The sequence below is a fragment of the Nilaparvata lugens genome, chromosome 13, assembly GCF_014356525.2.
Source record: "Nilaparvata lugens isolate BPH chromosome 13, ASM1435652v1, whole genome shotgun sequence".
Classification (NCBI taxonomy): domain Eukaryota; kingdom Metazoa; phylum Arthropoda; class Insecta; order Hemiptera; family Delphacidae; genus Nilaparvata; species Nilaparvata lugens.
In genome coordinates, this window is record NC_052516.1 from 5,607,375 (window position 1) to 5,615,777 (window position 8,403).

Below are 8,403 nucleotides of genomic sequence, written 5' to 3' on the forward strand. Positions count from 1 at the left end.
ATACGCTTTTGCTATAGAATCCGATATGTAGCGCTTTCCCATGAAACTGAAATGCAATCCATGGCGGGTATGGAAACGACGGCCAATGTCTTCAACATTCAAGACCTTAACATTTGAAAAACCACCGCAAAGCTTACGAATGGATTGATTGGTATTCTTAATAGTACAATTAATAGAAGAATTTTTAGGAAGATCATAACGATATGGAATGTTCATTAACAATACATTAGTGTGCATTAAACCTGCAGCTGATTCCTCAATGAAGTTAGAAAGTCGCCAGATCGATCCTTATGCATGTCGTTGGTTCCACCGATGATAACAATGAGGTCCTTGTTGGATAGGGATGAACCCTCCTGGGTACAGCTGGATGCTACTTGATCGAATGTGGCCCCCGGTTTGATGACACCTTCTACGGCACCGTCGGACGCATCAGCCACCAGCTTCACCAAACGTCTGCCATGACTGTCAGCAACAATTTTTATTTTTCCAGTCTCCTTATTTTTCTTGACAATTCCCTTTGAATTCAATCTAGTATGTTCAATATTTGATGGATTTGGAGCTTTACTAATTGATAAAACAGTTGTTGAGTTTTCGACAATGTTGTCTGATCGCTTCTCGTATGGAGATTTATTAAGCCTATTATTTATTGAAGACATCTTCGCTCCCTCCTCCAGCTCAATCCGATCCTCCCACCGACGTTGTCTCACCTCCATAAGTTCCATCTGCTTAATTCTTAATTTTTCATGGAGTCTAGAGCAGTCTGAACATGTCATTTTTGATTTAGTCTGTGTTGACATATGGGCAAAAGACCTAACTTCCACTCCAGCACTGAATTCAAGTTTTTCTCTATTTTCCAATAAATCATTGACTTGTTTTTTTAATCGTTGTATCTCCTGATCAGTTTGTTCTTCCATGTTTAATGACTCTTCAAAACAATCGATTCTTCTTTGCTTTTCAATATCTAAATTCTTTTTTAATTGAGAATTCTCGGTTGAAATATCACTTAAGATTCCTTGAAGGTCGTCATTTACTTTTAGGCAGGCATCTAGTCGATTCAGAGTACTGATAAGATGAGGGACAATTTCCACAATTGCATCATTAGAATAATTGGAAGATATGACACCCAGTGCTCCATGTATTTGAACAGCCAACTGCACAACCTCCTCATTCATCAGTCCATCACTCAGATGCATGCAGTCCACATCTGACAATTTCAACAGTTCATTTCGATTTCTTCTGGTTAACATTTTGTAAGATTAAATATTCAACAGTCGTAGTAAAGAATATATCAATGAATAATGAAGAACGAGATTGTGTCGTTTATTCGATGTTTGGAAAGGTCAGATAGGAATATTATAGGAATCGCCAAGAGAGCAAACAAGGCTGGAAAACATTATAGGAAGCTCCTGAGTACATAGGTTTTTCTATCGGACAAAATGAGAGGAAGGATAATGAATGAAACGAAATATCAAAACGATGGCGGCAAAAACATAAGCAACTGATCAGCTGTGTTTTGGTCCTGATAACAGCACTCTGATAAGAAATACCTGTCGGCTGTTCGAACTACTATCAGTGATAGGCCTACTACGTAGCCTCAATGTCGATAGCCAGCAGTCACAAACACAAAGTCAGGGTGAATTATTGTCAACAAGAAAGCATAATTACAGGAAAGTGCCGGTAGACAAAATGGAGACTATTGTGCGAAAAGAAGCGTGTGTATGTTGAACAGTGTACATTAATACAACTTACTATTCTGTAAATTGGATATCCATACCAGGTAACTGTGCACTTGAAAATATCACTTGAATACTCACTATGTAAATACTCGACACAACAAATGTTTAAATTCGAAAAATTTGGGAGCCTAAAATTTCATTGACTTAAGTGTGTAGCCCAGTGCTACCAACCGATAGAAGAAGTGATAGCGCTATCTGCTTTGTTGAATGATAGACAAGGATAGCAATCCCATTGCTAATCAAACACTGCCTTTATAACGTGGACCTCACTATACAATACTATAGTGAGGTCCACGTTATAATGTCAGTGGTTAAAGATAGAAGAATAGCGATGCCGATTCTCTGCATTAATTAATCATATTTCTACACTGTCAAATACATAACTGGCACTGTTGTGGACCTAGAAAAGGATAGTACCACCGGCTTTGTCGAATGATAGACAAGGATAGCAACACCAAAGTTGATCAAATACTGTCATTATAATGTGGACCTCACTATAGGGTACCTGTTCAAAAACATCATTTTTGAAAATGTATCTTTCCATAAGCAACAGATGCTATTTTGTATCTTCACAAAAGCAACGTGTTGCATCCGAAAGATACACAAGGAGCTTTTTGGAGCTACGTCCTTTGAACCTACGTTGTGACTCGCGTCACGTGGTATCGCGTCGTGTATCTTATTATTTGGCTAACCTACAAGGGATGAAAGAGTCAGTAGTTCGTTCCGATGTCAACTCGTCAGTTCACTGACCTGTTGCTTTGTCAGTAATTATGACGAATATTCTCTTAAAATCGTGTTTCGCAACATACAAGTAGTTGATTATCCTTCGATAATTAACAATCAAGCGTAATCAGTGATTAGAGTCAAGTGAAATTTATGATAAATACGAAAACTTTGTTGTGGAGTTTGTGCAAATTAAGTTCATCGTTTCAAAATGTGGTGAGTAATTTTATAAGATAACTTGATTATTTCAAATATGTGACTGTTATCTTTGTTCATAAATTGATAAAATGAGTATTTTGATGAGGTAACGATAGGAATTTGGAAGTTGAGATGGGTATTTCAGTTTGAAATCGGATAAATTTGAAAATTTGGTCAACATAACCTCAAATCTTAAGGTCCAATTCCTAGAGGCGTTCTAGCTGCGCAGCTATAGGCAGGAAGCTCGCAGCTATGAGCAGGCTTGACTGCGTCAAGAGCTTCCTGCCTACAGCTGCGCTGCTCGAACGCCTCTATAGTGAGGTCCACGTTATAATGGCAGTGTTTGATTAGCAATGCTATCCTTGTCTATCATTCAACAAAGCGTATAGCGCTACCTCTTTCTCGCTTTGCTCTGTTGCCAGATCGTCTTTTAACAATGTAGAATTGATAATTAATTAACAATATACTTCATCTTAATAAATTATGATAATTCATTAAGAAATTATTGAAAAATATAATTCATTGCTTGATAAAATATAAATGATTATTTTAAACGAGAATGAACAATTGATATTACATCGATAAACCTGTTTCAGCTACCGTCTATAGAAGGCATTGACAAGACTGATGTAGAACAGTTTTGGGCTTTTCCTATTGTATTGTTTGTATCTTGTAACTTATTCATCTCACTTATTGTTATCTCTTACAGTGACTTGGAATTTTGTTGGAAAAAATTATATAATTCAAGTTTTATGTAATGACAATTTAATAATTCCTATCTATTGTTTTCTTATTTACTACTAGCCGTCAGGCTCGCTTCGCACGCCATATCCGTCTAGCCAGGGGGCTCCGCCCCCTGGACCCCCGACTGGATCGTCCATGGATAAGATCAGCAGGCTCGCTTCGCTCGCCTGCATTTTTCATTTGAGCATTTTTATCAAAATGTTAGGACAATCCAGTCGGGGGTCCAGACTAAACGTCTGGCTAAACGGATATGGCGAGCGAAGCGAGCCTGACGGCTAGTAATATAATATTCCCAGGATTGAAGTAGCAGTGCCCAATCAATTAAAATGCATTTAAATCTTCAACTTGATACCAACCTAACAAAGTCAACTCAACTTAATGCCAACCTGACAAAATTATTAATTTAGTTGCCAGTTAACAACTGTTTCGAAGAGGTACTCTATCTAGATTATAGTTCTATAGTAACATATGATATGGAAATTCCAATTATAATTAAGAGATTGGGAGAAGAAGAATATACATGCTAAAAGACGAACTTTAAACCCTTAAAAACAACCCTTAGAGTTAAAATATTGCCAAAAGATTTCTTAGTGCGCCTCTATAGGGCCAACTGAACATACCTACCAAATTTGAACGTTTTTGGTCCAGTAGATTTTTAGTTCTGCGAGTGAGTGAGTGAGTCAGTCAGTCAGTGAGTGAGTGCCATTTCGCTTTTATATATATAGATGAAAGTTAGGATTGGTATCTGCAACCTCCAAACTATATTTACACCAGCCGCCACTGCTATAATATTTAATATTTTATCGGTTTCAGCTTTCGTCTATAGAAGGCTGTGCCTAATTGAGAAAATTCTTGAACAATATCAATAATAACATCAATCAATACCAATACACCATTAAAAACATGAAGTATTCTGAATCCTAAGTATTGTGAACAGCTTAACACGAATTCTACATTCAGAAAATCACTTGGTCCATATTTCAGACTAGCTGGAATCTTGAAAATCGTTTTCCAATACTTTCGCTGAGTCCACTCTCAGTATTGAATGAACAAAAGAGATACTGGAATATGATATAGCTAAGCACTCAACAATATAACAGACTGAATAGCTGAATAGAGAAGAAATGATAAAAAGAGAGAATGGAAATGATGAATCAGTTAGAAAGAGAGGATATAGAGTGAGAGTTAATCAGTTTGAAAGAGAGAATGAAGAGAGTGAATGAGTTAGAAAGAGAGAATAGAGAGAGAGTGAATGAGTTAGAAAGAGGGAGTAGAGAGAGAGAGTGAATGAGTTAGAAATAGAGAATGTGAGAGAGAGTGAATCACTTGGGAAAAGTGAACAGAGAGAAAGTGAATCAGTTTGAAAGAGAGAATGAAAAGAATGAATCAGTTGGAAAGAGAGAATAGAGAGAGTGAATCAGTTGGAAAGAGAGATTAAAGAGAATAAATCAGTTGGAAAGAGAGAATGGAATGAATAAATCAGTTGGAAAGAGAGAATGAACAGAATGAATCAGTTGGAAAGAGAGAATAAAGAGAGTGAATTTAGTTAGAAAGAGAGAATGAAGAGAGTAAATCAGTTGAAAAAAGAGAATAAAGAGAGTGAATAAGTTGGAAAGAGAGAATAAATTAGTTGAAAAAAGAGAATAAAGAGAGTGAATAAGTTGGAAAGAGAGAATAAATCAGTTGAAAAAAGAGAATAAAGAGAGTGAATAAGTTGGAAAGAGAGAATAAATCAGTTGGAAAGAGAGAATAAAGAGAATAAATCAGTTGGAAAGAGAGAATAAATCAGTTGGAAAGAGAGAATAAAGAGAATAAATCAGTTGGAAAGAGAGAATAAAGAAAGTGAATCAGTTTGAAAGAGAGAATGAAAAGAATGAATCAGTTGGAAAGAGAGAATAGAGAGAGTGAATCAGTTGGAAAGAGAGATTAAAGAGAATAAATCAGTTGGAAAGAGAGAATGGAATGAATAAATCAGTTGGAAAGAGAGAATGAACAGAATGAATCAGTGGAAAGAGAGAATAAAGAGAGTGAATTTAGTTAGAAAGAGAGAATGAAGAGAGTAAATCAGTTGAAAAAAGAGAATAAAGAGAGTGAATAAGTTGGAAAGAGAGAATAAATTAGTTGAAAAAAGAGAATAAAGAGAGTGAATAAGTTGGAAAGAGAGAATAAATCAGTTGAAAAAAGAGAATAAAGAGAGTGAATAAGTTGGAAAGAGAGAATAAATCAGTTGGAAAGAGAGAATAAAGAGAATAAATCAGTTGGAAAGAGAGAATAAATCAGTTGGAAAGAGAGAATAAAGAGAATAAATCAGTTGGAAAGAGAGAATAAAGACAGTGAATCAGTTAGAAAGAGAGAATGAAGAGAGTAAATCAGTTGAAAAAAGAGAATAAAGAGAGTGAATAAGTTGGAAAGAGAGAATAAATCAGTTGGAAAGAGAGAATGAAGAGAGTAAATCAGTTGGAAAAAGAGAATAAAGAGTGTGAATCAGTTGGAAAGAGAGAATAGAGAGATTGAATCAGTTAGAAAGAGAGAATAAAGAGAGTAAATCAGTTGGAAAAAGAGAATAAAGAAAGTGAATCAGTTGGAAAGAGAGAATAAATCAGTTGGAAAGAGAGAATGAAGAGAATAAATCAGATGGAATGAGAGAATACAGAGAGTTGATAAGTTAGAAAGAGGGACTGAGAGAGAATGGATCAGTTAGAAAGAAAGAATGAAAGAGTAAATCAATTGTAGACAATATCATTCCCCGACAATCCGAGTAGTGAAAAACGATAACCAGACAGAAAACACAATTTTCCAGAGTGAAAATCTTTTTCCCGATCAAAGAAAAGCGTCGGACGTTACTCAAGCATTCTCTGCTCTCCATTTATTGTTCGGATCGTCATTTTTCCGGGGACAAAAGATGTGAAAATGGCGGAAATTTATAAGGCAAATTTTTCTCGGCCTTGTGGAAATGTTCGATCAGTCGGGAGATTTTCACAGCTATAGTCATATATAGTCACTTCAATCTCTCAGTATTAATTTAATGAAAAGAATTGCAGTTGTTTATAAGGAATATTATTTGAAATAAATCTCCCTATAGGAATAGGCATTTTTTTACTATTTGTTTCACTCCAACTAAAGAGTTTAAGAATTTTTTCTCGTTCTTCAGTTTGTCTAACCGTCTCTATTAACATTCACTCTAATTCAATATATTTGAATGATCGAATTATAATATGCTGCAAAGGAGCGTTTGATGAAAGCCTTCTTCTTCTTCTGCTTTTCATTTTTTCTCCTTCCTTCTCTTATTCTTCAGCATCTTTATCTTCACCCACTTATTTTTCTTTTCCTTCTTCTTCTTCTTCTTCTTCTTCTTCTTCTTCTTCTTCTTCTTCTTCTTCTTCTTCTTCATCTCCTTCTCCTTCTTCTTCTCCTTCTCCTTCTTTTACCTATCCCCCTTCAGCATCTTCATCTCCTTCTCTTTCTTCTCCCTCTCCTCCTCAAGCATCTTTATCACCTTCTTCCTCTTCTCACTCTCCTCATCCAGCATCTTTCTTTATTCTTCATTCTTTATTGATTACTATAAGTACTTCATCAAAATGATAGGGGGAGAAAGTAAGGTAACCTTGTGCTATTCCTCTCCCAAATTTAGATAATGTTACACATAGGCCGAAATAGGTTAAGTTTTGTAGTTCTCCACTTCACAAAATTTTGAAAATCTTCATCTCCTTCTCCTTCCTCCACCTATCCTCCTTCAGCATCTTCATCTCCTTCTCTTTCTTTTCCCTCTCCTCCTCAAGAATCTTCATTTTCTTCTCCTTCTCCTTGTTCTTCCTCTCCTCCTTCAGCATCTTCATCTCTTCCTCTATCTTCTTCTTCTTCTCCTTCATCTTGAATGTCTACCTAGTCATCTTGGCTGCTATCAATCGATCGTTTGTCAAGGGTGTTGTTTTGGTTAGGGGGGTAAGAGGGTGCTTTTAGCCCCCCTGTTGGCTTATCAGATTGCAGAAATGTTGGCTTGTCATGGTCATCTAGTCATCACAGATCGGCGCTCTCTCTCTCTGTTCTTTGTTGAAGCTCAAATGGAGACGCTTCTATGATGTTCATGTGTAAGTGACAGGTGTTCCTTTACCTTCTCCTCCTCCTCCTCTTCCTTGTCCTCCTCATCCTCCTCCTCCTCCTCCTCAAGCTCATCCTCCTTCTCCTCCTTATATTCCCTTATACTTCTACTCCTCCTCATACATCTTCCTCTCCCACCTCAATCTTCACCTTCTCCAATTTGATATACTGTACCAGCTTCAGTTGTTAATAATTCATTTTTTCAATCATTCAGAATTACACAACTTACAGAAATTTACCACAGGCTTATAAGCCCAAAACGGTTCCAATTCAAATTTATACTACAGTCCAAATGTAGCTAGGTTATGTGTCACTTAACATTCTTCAAGAATGTTGTTACAACACTATTATCAATCTCTAGTAAAGTGAACGCTTGAACAGTGAGTTGCAGAGTTTAATTTCCACAAACGTTACTATGACCACTTAAAAACTATTCTATACCCATTTGAGAAGGTTTGAACAATTCAAACAATGGTCTCCGTACACTTTTCACTTTTTTTGTGGATTTTACCACATTTCTGACCGTCTGCGACTAAAAAAGTGATCACAGAACGTTGTTCTTCCACAGTGCAATTCTGAAGTGGACTCACCATTGTTAACTGAGTCAATTTGCGATTATATTTATGAAATATGGTTAATAACTGATCAGATGTCATCACGAGGTTGCCAACTTCATGTCCTGAAAGTTAAATATAGATCAATTTAGCCGTTTTTGAAAATTGGTGTTTTGTCTCGTTACTTATTGAATGACCCTCGTATTACAATTGAAGAAATAGGTTATGTGTCACGACTTAACATTCTTCAAGAATGTTGTTACAACACCATTATCAATCTCTAGTAAAGTGAACGCTTAAATAGTGAGTTGCAGAATGTTCGTTGAGTGTTTGTAGAATGTTTGTATTGA

At 36.2% G+C, this 8,403-nt stretch overlaps 1 protein-coding gene across 7 annotated transcripts in view; it reads left to right on the forward strand.

The window, feature by feature from the left end:
* LOC111044266 (adenylate cyclase type 8) overlaps positions 1-8,403 on the forward strand; it is a 510,898-nt gene that overhangs the window by 329,660 nt on the left and 172,835 nt on the right. Inside the window, exon 1 of one of the 7 annotated variants that reach the window (XM_039439660.1) lies at positions 2,475-2,675. The exons of the other annotated variants lie outside the window; for them this stretch is intronic. The gene's annotated coding sequence lies outside the window, so the exon portion shown is untranslated. Of the gene's footprint in view, positions 1-2,474; positions 2,676-8,403 lie in introns of those variants that run through there. 7 annotated transcript variants of the gene reach the window in all.